This window comes from Nothobranchius furzeri, chromosome 7, assembly GCF_043380555.1.
Source record: "Nothobranchius furzeri strain GRZ-AD chromosome 7, NfurGRZ-RIMD1, whole genome shotgun sequence".
In the NCBI taxonomy this organism is placed as follows: Eukaryota; Metazoa; Chordata; class Actinopteri; order Cyprinodontiformes; family Nothobranchiidae; genus Nothobranchius; species Nothobranchius furzeri.
In genome coordinates this window covers 42,409,366-42,423,638 of record NC_091747.1, presented here as the reverse complement: position 1 = coordinate 42,423,638, position 14,273 = coordinate 42,409,366, and the positions used below count along the sequence as shown (strand labels likewise).

Genomic DNA, 14,273 nt, shown 5'->3' with positions numbered 1-14,273 from the left:
TTCTACCCATTCCCAAAACACTTTGGATCTTTAGAAGATTGGTGTTCAACTTCAAAAGCTCTTTTATTGTTACTGAGTTACAGTAATTTGTTGTATCTGAAGGACCAGGGCAACAAACCCTGTATGGCAAAACAGTGTCACCTCACGTTGTCAAACTTGTCAAAATTGTCAAATGCCCGACTAGCTCAGTCGGTAGAGCATGAGACTCTTAATCTCAGGGTCGTGGGTTCAAGCCCCACGTTGGGCGCTTAGGCTTTTGACAGAGTATGTTTTCATGCAGTGTCACCAGTTTACCCTGAATCAAAATGCGTTTGCTTGAAAAACAGAAATTGTTGCCATCGATTGGGGGAAGTTTTAAGCTCAGACAACACTAAGAAAAACGCGAATGAACTCCCTAATTCTTATGCAAGCACCTGCAATTCTTCTCACAAAAGAACTAGTAGAAAGATTACACATGAATAGACAGATGTTGCCTTTAGAATCTATTCCTAACATGGGACTTGAACCCATGACCCTGAGATAAAAAGTCTCATGCTCTACCGGCTGAGCTAGTCAGGCTACAAAATGGTTACAGACAGAAACAGAGTAAAATAGTCAGATAGATAAATAGATGATAGATAGATAGATAGATAGATAGATAGATAGATAGATAGATAGATAGATAGATAGATAGATAGATAGATAGATAGATAGATAGATAGATAGATAGATAGATAGATAGATTATTTCATTCATTCATTCATTGGTTGATGACACTGTAAAAAAGTTTGCCACATAAGCGCACAAATCTTCAAACGAGTGGCACAGTAGTTATTTTTAAGTTTTTGTATGTTAGATAACAACATTGTTAACAGAAAAGCACTTTTCTAAAAAATTTTGAAAAAGACCAACATATGTCTTTCTGCAGATATGTACACCAAAGATACACGCACCCATCTTTGAATAAATTGCTCCTGATAGCGTCGAGAGATCTTTATTCTTGAGATAAAATTAATCATAAACCTTTGTTACTAGTAAATGAATGTGTCAAGAGTGGGATTTGAACCCACGCCTCCTACTGGAGACCAGAATCCCCATATTGGAATGGAAGCAATGCTTGAGTCTGGCGCCTTTGACCGCTCGGCCATCTTGACTGAAGATTGGAGTGGTATAATAAAGTTGCAGAGGTTGAAGTGTGACCTACCCTCTGAAGTTGTCCTTTGCTATTTCATTGACCTTGTAGAGTCACTTATCCCAAGTAAGACTGCTGGCTGTGATAATGAATACAATCGATAAGTTGTAAGTTTGGTCAAATGTCTGAAATGAAGTTGCCCAATCAAAAGCAATTGTTTTCATTCAAGTTCTACCCATTCCCAAAACACTTTGGATCTTTAGAAGATTGGTGTTCAACTTTATAAGCTCGTTTATTGTTACTGAGTTACAGTAATTTGTTGTATCTGAAGGACCAGGGCAACAAACCCTGTATGAAAAAACAGTGTCACCTCACGTTGTCAAACTTGTCAAAATTGTCAAATGCCCGACTAGCTCAGTCGGTAGAGCATGAGACTCTTAATCTCAGGGTCGTGGGTTCGAGCCCCACCTTGGGCGCTTAGGCCTTTGACAGAGTATGTTTCCATGCAGTGTCACCAGTTTACCCTGAATCAAAATGCGTTTGCTTGAAAAACAGAAATTGTTGCCATAGATTGGGGGAAGTTTTAAGGTCAGACAACAATAAGAAAAAACTCAAATAAAGTCCCAAATTCTTATGCCAGCACCTGCAATTCTTCTCACAAAAGAACTAGTAGAAAGATTACACATGAATAGACAGATGTTGCCTGTAGAATCTATGCCTAACATGGGACCTGAACCCATGACCCTGAGATTAAAAGTCTCATGCTCTACCGGCTGAGCTAGTCAGGCTACAAAATGATTACAGACAGAAACAGAGTAAAATAGTCAGATAGATAGATAGATGATGGATAGATTATTTCATTCATTCATTCATTGGTTGATGACACTGTAAAAAAGTTTGTCACATAAGCGCACAAATCTTCAAACGAGTGGCACAGTAGTTATTTTTAAGTTTTTGTATGTTAGATAACAACATTGTTAACAGAAAAGCACTTTTCTAAAAAAATTTGAAAAAGACCAACATATGTCTTTCTGCAGATCTGTACACCAAAGATACACGGACCCATCTTTGAATAAATTGCTCCTGATAGCGTCCAGAGATCTTTATTCTTGAGATAAAATCAATCATAAACCTTTGTTACTAGTTAATGAATGTGTCAAGAGTGGGATTTGAACCCACACCTCCTACTGGAGACCAGAATCCCCATATTGGAATGGAAGCAATGCTTGAGTCTGGCGCCTTTGACCGCTCGGCCATCTTGACTGAAGATAGGAGTGGTATAATAAAGTTGCAGAGGTTGAAGTGTGACCTACCCTCTGAAGTTCTCCTTTGCTATTTCATTGACCTTGTAGAACCACTTATCCCAAGTAAGACTGCTGGCTGTGATAATGAATACAATCGATAAGTTGTAAGTTTGGTCAAATGTCTGAAATGAAGTTGCCCAATCAAAAGCAATTGTTTTCATTCAAGTTCTACCCATTCCCAAAACACTTTGGATCTTTAGAAGATTGGTGTTCAACTTTATAAGCTCTTTTATTGTTACTGAGTTACAGTAATTTGTTGTATCTGAAGGACCAGGGCAACAAACCCTGTATGAAAAAACAGTGTCACCTCACGTTGTCAAACTTGTCAAAATTGTCAAATGCCCGACTAGCTCAGTCGGTAGAGCATGAGACTCTTAATCTCAGGGTTGTGGGTTCGAGCCCCACGTTGGGCGCTTAGTCCTTTGACAGAGTATGTTTTCATGCAGTGTCACCAGTTTACCCTGAATCAAAATGCGTTTGCTTGAAAAACAGAAATTGTTGCCATAGATGGGGGAAGTTTTAAGGTAAGACAACACTAAGAAAAAACTCAAATAAAGTCCCAAATTCTTATGCCAGCACCTGCAATTCATCTCACAAAAGAACTAGTAGAAAGATTACACATGAATAGACAGATGTTGCCTGTAGAATCTATGCCTAACATGGGACCTGAACCCATGACCCTGAGATTAAAAGTCTCATGCTCCACCGGCTGAGCTAGTCAGGCTACAAAATGATTATAGACAGAAACAGAGTAAAATAGTCAGATAGATAGATAGATAGATAGATAGATAGATAGATAGATAGATAGATAGATAGATAGATAGATAGATAGATAGATAGATAGATAGATAGATAGATAGATAGATAGATAGATAGATAGATGATAGATAGATAGATAGATAGATGATAGATTCTTTCTTTCATTCATTCATTGGCTGATGACACTGTAAAAAAGTTTGTCACATAAGTGCACAAATCTTCAAATGAGTGGCACAGTAGTTATTTTTAAGTTTTTTTATTTTAGATAACAACATTGTTAACAGAAAAGCACTTTTCTAAAAAATTTAGAAAAAGACCAACATATGTCTTTCTGCAGATCTGTACACCAAAGATACACCCATCCATCTTTGAATAAATTGCTCTTGATAGCGTCCAGAGATCTTTATTCTTGAGATAAAATTAATTATAAACCTGTGTTTCTAGTTAATGAATGTGTCAAGAGTGGGATTTGAACCCACGCCTCCTACTGGAGCCAGAATCCCCACATAGGAATGGAAGCAATGCTTGAGTCTGGCGCCTTTGGCAGCTCGGCCATCTTGACTGAAGATTGGAGTGGTATAATAAAGTTGCAGAGGTTGAATTGTGACCTACCCTCTGAAGTTGTCCTTTGCTATTTCATTGACCTTGTAGAACCACTTATCCCAAGTAAGACTGCTGGCTGTGATAATGAATACAATCGATAAGTTGTAAGTTTGGTCAAATGTCTGAAATGAAGTTGCCCAATCAAAAAAAAATTGTTTTCATTCAAGTTCTACCCATTCCCAAAACACTTTGGATCTTTAGAAGATTGGTGTTCAACTTCAAAAGCTCTTTTATTGTTACTGAGTTACAGTAATTTGTTGTATCTGAAGGACCAGGGCAACAAACCCTGTATGAAAAAACAGTGTCACCTCACGTTGTCAAACTTGTCAAAATTGTCAAATGCCCGACTAGCTCAGTCGGTAGAGCATGAGACTCTTAATCTCAGGGTCGTGGGTTCGAGCCCCACGTTAGGCGCTTAGTCCTTTGACAGAGTATGTTTTCATGCAGTGTCACCAGTTTACCCTGAATCAAAATGCGTTTGCTTGAAAAACAGAAATTGTTGCCATAGATTGGGGGAAGTTTTAAGGTAAGACAACACTAAGAAAAAACTCAAATAAAGTCCCAAATTCTTATGCCAGCACCTGCAATTCTTCTCACAAAAGAACTAGTAGAAAGATTACACATGAATAGACAGATGTTGCCTGTAGAATCTATGCCTAACATGGGACCTGAACCCATGACCCTGAGATTAAAAGTCTCATGCTCTACCGGCTGAGCTAGTCAGGCTACAAAATGATTATAGACAGAAACAGAGTAAAATAGTCAGATAGATAGATAGATAGATAGATAGATAGATAGATAGATAGATAGATGATAGATAGATAGATAGATAGATAGATAGATAGATAGATAGATAGATAGATAGATAGATAGATAGATAGATAGATAGATAGATAGATAGATAGATAGATAGATTCTTTCTTTCATTCATTCATTGGCTGATGACACTGTAAAAAAGTTTGTCACATAAGTGCACAAATCTTCAAATGAGTGGCACAGTAGTTATTTTTAAGTTTTTTTTTATTTTAGATAACAACATTGTTAACAGAAAAGCACTTTTCTAAAAAATTTAGAAAAAGACCAACATATGTCTTTCTGCAGATCTGTACACCAAAGATACACCCATCCATCTTTGAATAAATTGCTCTTGATAGCGTCCAGAGATCTTTATTCTTGAGATAAAATTAATTATAAACCTGTGTTTCTAGTTAATGAATGTGTCAAGAGTGGGATTTGAACCCACGCCTCCTACTGGAGACCAGAATCCCCACATAGGAATGGAAGCAACGCTTGAGTCTGGCGCCTTTGGCAGCTCGGCCATCTTGACTGAAGATTAGAGTGGTATAATAAAGTTGCATAGGTTGAATTGTGACCTACCCTCTGAAGTTGTCCTTTCCTATTTCATTGACCTTGTAGAACCACTTATCCCAAGTAAGACTGCTGGCTGTGATAATGAATACAATCGATAAGTTGTAAGTTTGGTCAAATGTCTGAAATGAAGTTGCCCAATCAAAAAAAATTGTTTTCATTCAAGTTCTACCCATTCCCAAAACACTTTGGATCTTTAGAAGATTGGTGTTCAACTTCAAAAGCTCTTTTATTGTTACTGAGTTACAGTAATTTGTTGTATCTGAAGGACCAGGGCAACAAACCCTGTATGGCAAAACAGTGTCATCTCACGTTGTCAAACTTGTCAAGATTGTCAAATGCCTGACTAGCTCAGTCGGTAGAGCATGAAACTCTTAATCTAAGGGTCATGTGTTTGAGCCCCACCTTGGGTGCTCAGTCATTAGATAGAGTATGTTTTCATGCAGTGTCACCAGTTAACCCTGAATCAAAATGCGTTTGCTTGAAAAACAGAAATTGTTGCCATGGATTAAGGGAAGTTTTCAGCTCAGACAACACTAAGAAAAACTCAAATAAAGTCCCAAATTCTTATGCAAGCACCTGCAATTCTTCTCACAAAAGAACTAGTAGAAAGATTACACATGAATAGATAGATGTTGCCTTTAGAATCTATGCCTAACATGGGACTTGAACCCATGACCCTGAGATTAAAAGTCTCATGCTCTACCGGCTGAGCTAGTCAGGCATCAAAATGATTACGGACACAAACAGAGTAAAATAGTCAGATAGATAGATGATAGATAGATAGATAGATAGATAGATAGATAGATAGATAGATAGATAGATAGATAGATAGATTCTTTCTTTCATTCATTCATTGGCTGATGACACTGTAAAAAAGTTAGTCACATAAGCGCACAAATCTTCAAATGAGTGGCACAGTAGTTATTTTTAAGTTTTTTTAATTTTAGTTAACAACATTGTTAACAGAAAAGCACTTTTCAAAAAAAATTAGAAAAAGTCCAACATATGTCTTTCTGCAGATCTGTACACCAAAGATACACGCACCCATCTTTGAATAAATTGCTCCTGATAGCGTCCAGAGATCTTTATTCATGAGATAAAATCAATCATAAACCTTTGTTACTAGTTAAAGAATGTGTAAAGAGTATGATTTGAACCCACGCCTCCTACTGGAGACCAGAATCCCCATATTGGAATGGAAGCAATGCTTGAGTCTGGCGCCTTTGACCGCTCGGCCATCTTGACTGAAGATTGGAGTGGTATAATAAAGTTGCAGAGGTTGAATTGTGACCTACCCTCTGAAGTTGTCCTTTGCTATTTCATTGACCTTGTAGAACCACTTATCCCAAGTAAGACTGCTGGCTGTGATAATGAATACAATCGATAAGTTGTAAGTTTGGTCAAATGTCTGAAATGAAGTTGCCCAATCAAAAGCAATTGTTTTCATTCAAGTTCTACCCATTCCCAAAACACTTTGGATCTTTAGAAGATTGGTGTTCAACTTCATAAGCTCTTTTACTGTTACTGAGTTACAGTAATTTGTTGTATCTGAAGGACCAGGGCAACAAACCCTGTATGGCAAAACAGTGTCACCTCACGGTGGCAAACTTGTCAAGATTGTCAAATGCCCGACTAGCTCAGTCGGTAGAGCATGAGACTCATAATCTCAGGGTCGCGTGTTCGAAGCCCCACGTTGGGCGCTTAGGCCTTTGACAAAGTATGTTTTCATGCAGTGTCACCAGTTTACCCTGAATCAAAATGCGTTTGCTTGAAAAACAGAAATTGTTGACATGGATTGGGGGAAGTTTTAAGCTCAGACAACACTAAGAAAAACTCAAACAAAGTCCAAATTCTTATGCAAGCACCTGCAATTCTTCTCACAAAAGAACTAGTAGAAAGATTACACATGAATAGACAGATGTTGCCTTTAGAATCTATGCCTAACATGGGACTTGAACCCATGACCCTGAGATTAAAAGTCTCATGCTCTACCGGCTGAGCTAGTCAGGCTACAAAATGATTACAGACAGAAACAGAGTAAAATAGTCAGATAGATAGATAGATAGATAGATAGATAGATAGATAGATAGATAGATAGATAGATAGATAGATAGATAGATAGATAGATAGATAGATAGATTATTTCTTTCATTCATTCATTGGCTGATGACACTGTAAAAAAGTTTGTCACATAAGCGCACAAATCTTCAAATGAGTGGCACAGTAGTTATTTTTAAGTTTTTTTTATTTTAGATAACAACATTGTTAACAGAAAAGCACTTTTCTAAAAAATTTAGAAAAAGACCAACATATGTCTTTCTGCAGATCTGTACACCAAAGATACACCCACCCATCTTTGAATAAATTGCTCTTGATAGCGCCCAGAGATCTTTATTCTTGAGCTAAAATTAATCAGAAACCTTTGTTTCTAGTTAATGAATGTGTCAAGAGTGGGATTTGAACCCACATCTCCTACTAGAGACCAGAATCCCCATATTGGAATGGAAGCAATGCTTGAGTCTAGCGCCTTTGACTGCTCGGCCATCTTGACTGAAGATTGGAGTGGTATAATAAAGTTGCAGAGGTTGAATTGTGACCTACCCTCTGAAGTTGTCCTTTGCTATTTCATTGACCTTGTAGAACCACTTATCCCAAGTAAGACTGCTGGCTGTGATAATGAATACAATCGATAAGTTGTAAGTTTGGTCAAATGTCTGAAATGAAGTTGCCCAATCAAAAGCAATTGTTTTCATTCAAGTTCTACCCATTCCCAAAACACTTTGGATCTTTAGAAGATTGGTGTTCAACTTCATAAGCTCTTTTACTGTTACTGAGTTACAGTAATTTGTTGTATCTGAAGGACCAGGGCAACAAACCCTGTATGGCAAAACAGTGTCACCTCACGTTGGCAAACTTGTCAAGATTGTCAAATGCCCGACTAGCTCAGTCGGTAGAGCATGAGACTCATAATCTCAGGGTCGTGTGTTCGAAGCCCCACGTTGGGCGCTTAGTCCTTTGACAGAGTATGTTTTCATGCAGTGTCACCAGTTTACCCTGAATCAAAATGCGTTTGCTTGAAAAACAGAAATTGTTGCCATAGATGGGGGAAGTTTTAAGGTAAGACAACACTAAGAAAAAACTCAAATAAAGTCCCAAATTCTTATGCCAGCACCTGCAATTCATCTCACAAAAGAACTAGTAGAAAGATTACACATGAATAGACAGATGTTGCCTGTAGAATCTATGCCTAACATGGGACCTGAACCCATGACCCTGAGATTAAAAGTCTCATGCTCCACCGGCTGAGCTAGTCAGGCTACAAAATGATTATAGACAGAAACAGAGTAAAATAGTCAGATAGATAGATAGATAGATAGATAGATAGATAGATAGATAGATAGATAGATAGATAGATAGATAGATAGATAGATAGATAGATAGATAGATAGATAGATAGATAGATAGATAGATGATAGATTCTTTCTTTCATTCATTCATTGGCTGATGACACTGTAAAAAAGTTTGTCACATAAGTGCACAAATCTTCAAATGAGTGGCACAGTAGTTATTTTTAAGTTTTTTTATTTTAGATAACAACATTGTTAACAGAAAAGCACTTTTCTAAAAAATTTAGAAAAAGACCAACATATGTCTTTCTGCAGATCTGTACACCAAAGATACACCCATCCATCTTTGAATAAATTGCACTTGATAGCGTCCAGAGATCTTTATTCTTGAGATAAAATTAATTATAAACCTGTGTTTCTAGTTAATGAATGTGTCAAGAGTGGGATTTGAACCCACGCCTCCTACTGGAGCCAGAATCCCCACATAGGAATGGAAGCAATGCTTGAGTCTGGCGCCTTTGGCAGCTCGGCCATCTTGACTGAAGATTGGAGTGGTATAATAAAGTTGCAGAGGTTGAATTGTGACCTACCCTCTGAAGTTGTCCTTTGCTATTTCATTGACCTTGTAGAACCACTTATCCCAAGTAAGACTGCTGGCTGTGATAATGAATACAATCGATAAGTTGTAAGTTTGGTCAAATGTCTGAAATGAAGTTGCCCAATCAAAAAAAATTGTTTTCATTCAAGTTCTACCCATTCCCAAAACACTTTGGATCTTTAGAAGATTGGTGTTCAACTTCAAAAGCTCTTTTATTGTTACTGAGTTACAGTAATTTGTTGTATCTGAAGGACCAGGGCAACAAACCCTGTATGAAAAAACAGTGTCACCTCACGTTGTCAAACTTGTCAAAATTGTCAAATGCCCGACTAGCTCAGTCGGTAGAGCATGAGACTCTTAATCTCAGGGTCGTGGGTTCGAGCCCCACGTTAGGCGCTTAGTCCTTTGACAGAGTATGTTTTCATGCAGTGTCACCAGTTTACCCTGAATCAAAATGTGTTTGCTTGAAAAACAGAAATTGTTGCCATGGATTAAGGGAAGTTTTCAGCTCAGACAACACTAAGAAAAACTCAAATAAAGTCCCAAATTCTTATGCAAGCACCTGCAATTCTTCTCACAAAAGAACTAGTAGAAAGATTACACATGAATAGATAGATGTTGCCTTTAGAATCTATGCCTAACATGGGACTTGAACCCATGACCCTGAGATTAAAAGTCTCATGCTCTACCGGCTGAGCTAGTCAGGCTACAAAATGATTACAGACACAAACAGAGTAAAATAGTCAGATAGATAGATGATAGATAGATAGATAGATAGATAGATAGATAGATAGATAGATAGATAGATAGATAGATAGATAGATAGATAGATAGATAGATAGATAGATAGATAGATTCTTTCTTTCATTCATTCATTGGCTGATGACACTGTAAAAAAGTTAGTCACATAAGCGCACAAATCTTCAAATGAGTGGCACAGTAGTTATTTTTAAGTTTTTTTAATTTTAGATAGCAACATTGTTAACAGAAAAGCACTTTTCAAAAAAAATTAGAAAAAGTCCAACATATGTCTTTCTGCAGATCTGTACACCAAAGATACACGCACCCATCTTTGAATAAATTGCTCCTGATAGCGTCCAGAGATCTTTATTCATGAGATAAAATCAATCTTAAACCTTTGTTACTAGTTATGGAATGTGTAAAGAGTATGATTTGAACCCACGCCTCCTACTGGAGACCAGAATCCCCATATTGGAATGGAAGCAATGCTTGAGTCTGGCGCCTTTGACCGCTCGGCCATCTTGACTGAAGATTGGAGTGGTATAATAAAGTTGCAGAGGTTGAATTGTGACCTACCCTCTGAAGTTGTCCTTTGCTATTTCATTGACCTTGTAGAACCACTTATCCCAAGTAAGACTGCTGGCTGTGATAATGAATACAATCGATAAGTTGTAAGTTTGGTCAAATGTCTGAAATGAAGTTGCCCAATCAAAAGCAATTGTTTTCATTCAAGTTCTACCCATTCCCAAAACACTTTGGATCTTTAGAAGATTGGTGTTCAACTTCATAAGCTATTTTACTGTTACTGAGTTACAGTAATTTGTTGTATCTGAAGGACCAGGGCAACAAACCCTGTATGGCAAAACAGTGTCACCTCACGGTGGCAAACTTGTCAAGATTGTCAAATGCCCGACTAGCTCAGTCGGAAGAGCATGAGACTCATAATCTCAGGGTCGCGTGTTCGAAGCCCCACGTTGGGCGCTTAGGCCTTTGACAAAGTATGTTTTCATGCAGTGTCACCAGTTTACCCTGAATCAAAATGCGTTTGCTTGAAAAACAGAAATTGTTGACATGGATTGGGGGAAGTTTTAAGCTCAGACAACACTAAGAAAAACTCAAACCAAGTCCAAATTCTTATGCAAGCACCTGCAATTCTTCTCACAAAAGAACTAGTAGAAAGATTACACATGAATAGACAGATGTTGCCTTTAGAATCTATGCCTAACATGGGACTTGAACCCATGACCCTGAGATTAAAAGTCTCATGCTCTACCGGCTGAGCTAGTCAGGCTACAAAATGATTACAGACAGAAACAGAGTAAAATAGTCAGATAGATAGATAGATAGATAGATAGATAGATAGATAGATAGATAGATAGATAGATAGATAGATAGATAGATAGATAGATAGATAGATAGATAGATAGATAGATAGATAGATAGATAGATAGATAGATAGATAGATAGATTATTTATTTCATTCATTCATTGGCTGATGACACTGTAAAAAAGTTTGTCACATAAGCGCACAAATCTTCAAATGAGTGGCACAGTAGTTATTTTTAAGTTTTTTTTATTTTAGATAACAACATTGTTAACAGAAAAGCACTTTTCTAAAAAATTTAGAAAAAGACCAACATATGTCTTTCTGCAGATCTGTACACCAAAGATACACCCACCCATCTTTGAATAAATTGCTCTTGATAGCGCCCAGAGATCTTTATTCTTGAGCTAAAATTAATCAGAAACCTTTGTTTCTAGTTAATGAATGTGTCAAGAGTGGGATTTGAACCCACATCTCCTACTAGAGACCAGAATCCCCATATTGGAATGGAAGCAATGCTTGAGTCTAGCGCCTTTGACTGCTCGGCCATCTTGACTGAAGATTGGAGTGGTATAATAAAGTTGCAGAGGTTGAATTGTGACCTACCCTCTGAAGTTGTCCTTTGCTATTTCATTGACCTTGTAGAACCACTTATCCCAAGTAAGACTGCTGGCTGTGATAATGAATACAATCGATAAGTTGTAAGTTTGGTCAAATGTCTGAAATGAAGTTGCCCAATCAAAAGCAATTGTTTTCATTCAAGTTCTACCCATTCCCAAAACACTTTGGATCTTTAGAAGATTGGTGTTCAACTTCATAAGCTCTTTTACTGTTACTGAGTTACAGTAATTTGTTGTATCTGAAGGACCAGGGCAACAAACCCTGTATGGCAAAACAGTGTCACCTCACGTTGGCAAACTTGTCAAGATTGTCAAATGCCCGACTAGCTCAGTCGGTAGAGCATGAGACTCATAATCTCAGGGTCGTGTGTTCGAAGCCCCACGTTGGGCGCTTAGGCCTTTGACAAAGTATGTTTTCATGCAGTGTCACCAGTTTACCCTGAATCAAAATGCGTTTGCTTGAAAAACAGAAATTGTTGACATGGATTGGGGGAAGTTTTAAGCTCAGACAACACTAAGAAAAACTCAAACAAAGTCCAAATTCTTATGCAAGCACCTGCAATTCTTCTCACAAAAGAACTAGTAGAAAGATTACACATGAATAGACAGATGTTGCCTTTAGAATCTATGCCTAACATGGGACTTGAACCCATGACCCTGAGATTAAAAGTCTCATGCTCTACCGGCTGAGCTAGTCAGGCTACAAAATGATTACAGACAGAAACAGAGTAAAATAGTCAGATAGATAGATAGATAGATAGATAGATAGATAGATAGATAGATAGATAGATAGATAGATAGATAGATAGATAGATAGATGATAGATAGATAGATAGATAGATAGATAGATAGATAGATAGATAGATAGATAGATAGATAGATAGATAGATAGATAGATTATTTCTTTCATTCATTCATTGGCTGATGACACTGTAAAAAAGTTTGTCACATAAGCGCACAAATCTTCAAATGAGTGGCACAGTAGTTATTTTTAAGTTTTTTTTATTTTAGATAACAACATTGTTAACAGAAAAGCACTTTTCTAAAAAATTTAGAAAAAGACCAACATATGTCTTTCTGCAGATCTGTACACCAAAGATACACCCACCCATCTTTGAATAAATTGCTCTTGATAGCGCCCAGAGATCTTTATTCTTGAGCTAAAATTAATCAGAAACCTTTGTTTCTAGTTAATGAATGTGTCAAGAGTGGGATTTGAACCCACATCCCCTACTAGAGACCAGAATCCCCATATTGGAATGGAAGCAATGCTTGAGTCTAGCGCCTTTGACTGCTCGGCCATCTTGACTGAAGATTGGAGTGGTATAATAAAGTTGCAGAGGTTGAATTGTGACCTACCCTCTGAAGTTGTCCTTTGCTATTTCATTGACCTTGTAGAACCACGTATCCCAAGTAAGACTGCTGGCTGTGATAATGAATACAATCGATAAGTTGTAAGTTTGGTCAAATGTCTGAAATGAAGTTGCCCAATCAAAAGCAATTGTTTTCATTCAAGTTCTACCCATTCCCAAAACACTTTGGATCTTTAGAAGATTGGTGTTCAACTTCAAAAGCTCTTTTATTGTTACTGAGTTACAGTAATTTATTGTATCTGAAGGACCAGGGCAACAAACCCTGTATGGCAAAACAGTGTCACCTCACGTTGTCAAACTTGTCAAGAATGTCAAATGCCTCACTAGCTCAGTCGGTAGAGCATGAAACTCTAAATCTAAGGGTCGTGGGTTTTAGCCCCACGTTGGGCGCGTAGTCTTTTGACAGAGTATGTTTTCATGCAGTGTCACCAGATTACCCTGAATCAAAGTGTGTTTGCTTGAAAAACAGAAATTGTTGCCATAGATTGGTGGAAGTTTTAAGCTCAGACAACACTTAAGAAAAAACTCAGATAAAGTCCCAAATTCTTATGCCAGCACCTGCAATTCTTCTCTCAAAAGAACTAGTAGAAAGATTACACATGAATAGACAGATGTTGCCTGTAGAATCAATGCCTAACATGGGACTTGAACCCATGATCCTGAGATTAAAAGTCTCATGCTCTACCGGCTGAGCTAGTCAGGCTACAAAATGATTACAGACAGAAACAGAGTAAAATAGTCAGATAGATAGAAAGATGATAGATAGATAGATAGATAGATAGATAGATAGATAGATAGATAGATAGATAGATAGATAGATAGATAGATAGATAGATAGATAGATAGATAGATTCTTTCATTCATTCATTCATTGGTTGATGACACTGTAAAAAAGTTTGTCACATAAGCGCACAAATCTTCAAATGAGTGGCACAGTAGTTATTTTTAAGTTTTTTTATGTTAGATAACAACATTGTTAACAGAAAAGCACTTTTCTAAAAAATTTAGAAAAAGACCAACATATGTCTTTCTGCAGATCTGTACACCAAAGATACACGCACCCATCTTTGAATAAATTGCTCCTGATAGCGTCCAGAAATCTTTATTCTTGAGATAAATTTA

The 14,273-nt window shown here is 37.4% G+C and overlaps 15 non-coding genes across 15 annotated transcripts; 7 read left to right on the top strand and 8 right to left on the bottom strand.

Moving 5' to 3' along the window:
• The first annotated feature begins 174 nt into the window (after positions 1-174).
• On the top strand, positions 175-247 carry trnak-cuu (transfer RNA lysine (anticodon CUU)). Its single transcript has one exon. It is a non-coding gene; the product is annotated as a tRNA-Lys (tRNA).
• A 777-nt stretch (positions 248-1,024) lies between these two features.
• trnal-caa (transfer RNA leucine (anticodon CAA)) lies at positions 1,025-1,133 on the bottom strand. Its single transcript has 2 exons — positions 1,096-1,133; positions 1,025-1,070 (listed from the first exon to the last, which is right to left on the bottom strand). It is a non-coding gene; the product is annotated as a tRNA-Leu (tRNA).
• Positions 1,134-1,514: 381 nt separating this feature from the next.
• Positions 1,515-1,587, top strand: trnak-cuu (transfer RNA lysine (anticodon CUU)). The gene has a single exon. It is a non-coding gene; the product is annotated as a tRNA-Lys (tRNA).
• A 678-nt stretch (positions 1,588-2,265) lies between these two features.
• On the bottom strand, positions 2,266-2,374 carry trnal-caa (transfer RNA leucine (anticodon CAA)). The gene is made up of 2 exons: positions 2,337-2,374; positions 2,266-2,311 (listed from the first exon to the last, which is right to left on the bottom strand). It is a non-coding gene; the product is annotated as a tRNA-Leu (tRNA).
• Positions 2,375-2,755: 381 nt separating this feature from the next.
• On the top strand, positions 2,756-2,828 carry trnak-cuu (transfer RNA lysine (anticodon CUU)). Its single transcript has one exon. It is a non-coding gene; the product is annotated as a tRNA-Lys (tRNA).
• Positions 2,829-4,118: 1,290 nt separating this feature from the next.
• On the top strand, positions 4,119-4,191 carry trnak-cuu (transfer RNA lysine (anticodon CUU)). The gene has a single exon. It is a non-coding gene; the product is annotated as a tRNA-Lys (tRNA).
• A 1,605-nt stretch (positions 4,192-5,796) lies between these two features.
• Positions 5,797-5,869, bottom strand: trnak-uuu (transfer RNA lysine (anticodon UUU)). The gene has a single exon. It is a non-coding gene; the product is annotated as a tRNA-Lys (tRNA).
• Positions 5,870-7,085: 1,216 nt separating this feature from the next.
• trnak-uuu (transfer RNA lysine (anticodon UUU)) lies at positions 7,086-7,158 on the bottom strand. The gene has a single exon. It is a non-coding gene; the product is annotated as a tRNA-Lys (tRNA).
• Positions 7,159-8,080: 922 nt separating this feature from the next.
• Positions 8,081-8,154, top strand: trnam-cau (transfer RNA methionine (anticodon CAU)). Its single transcript has one exon. It is a non-coding gene; the product is annotated as a tRNA-Met (tRNA).
• A 1,262-nt stretch (positions 8,155-9,416) lies between these two features.
• trnak-cuu (transfer RNA lysine (anticodon CUU)) lies at positions 9,417-9,489 on the top strand. The gene has a single exon. It is a non-coding gene; the product is annotated as a tRNA-Lys (tRNA).
• Positions 9,490-9,727: 238 nt separating this feature from the next.
• Positions 9,728-9,800, bottom strand: trnak-uuu (transfer RNA lysine (anticodon UUU)). Its single transcript has one exon. It is a non-coding gene; the product is annotated as a tRNA-Lys (tRNA).
• A 1,252-nt stretch (positions 9,801-11,052) lies between these two features.
• trnak-uuu (transfer RNA lysine (anticodon UUU)) lies at positions 11,053-11,125 on the bottom strand. Its single transcript has one exon. It is a non-coding gene; the product is annotated as a tRNA-Lys (tRNA).
• A 970-nt stretch (positions 11,126-12,095) lies between these two features.
• Positions 12,096-12,169, top strand: trnam-cau (transfer RNA methionine (anticodon CAU)). Its single transcript has one exon. It is a non-coding gene; the product is annotated as a tRNA-Met (tRNA).
• Positions 12,170-12,406: 237 nt separating this feature from the next.
• On the bottom strand, positions 12,407-12,479 carry trnak-uuu (transfer RNA lysine (anticodon UUU)). The gene has a single exon. It is a non-coding gene; the product is annotated as a tRNA-Lys (tRNA).
• Positions 12,480-13,781: 1,302 nt separating this feature from the next.
• On the bottom strand, positions 13,782-13,854 carry trnak-uuu (transfer RNA lysine (anticodon UUU)). The gene has a single exon. It is a non-coding gene; the product is annotated as a tRNA-Lys (tRNA).
• Positions 13,855-14,273: the final 419 nt, after the last annotated feature.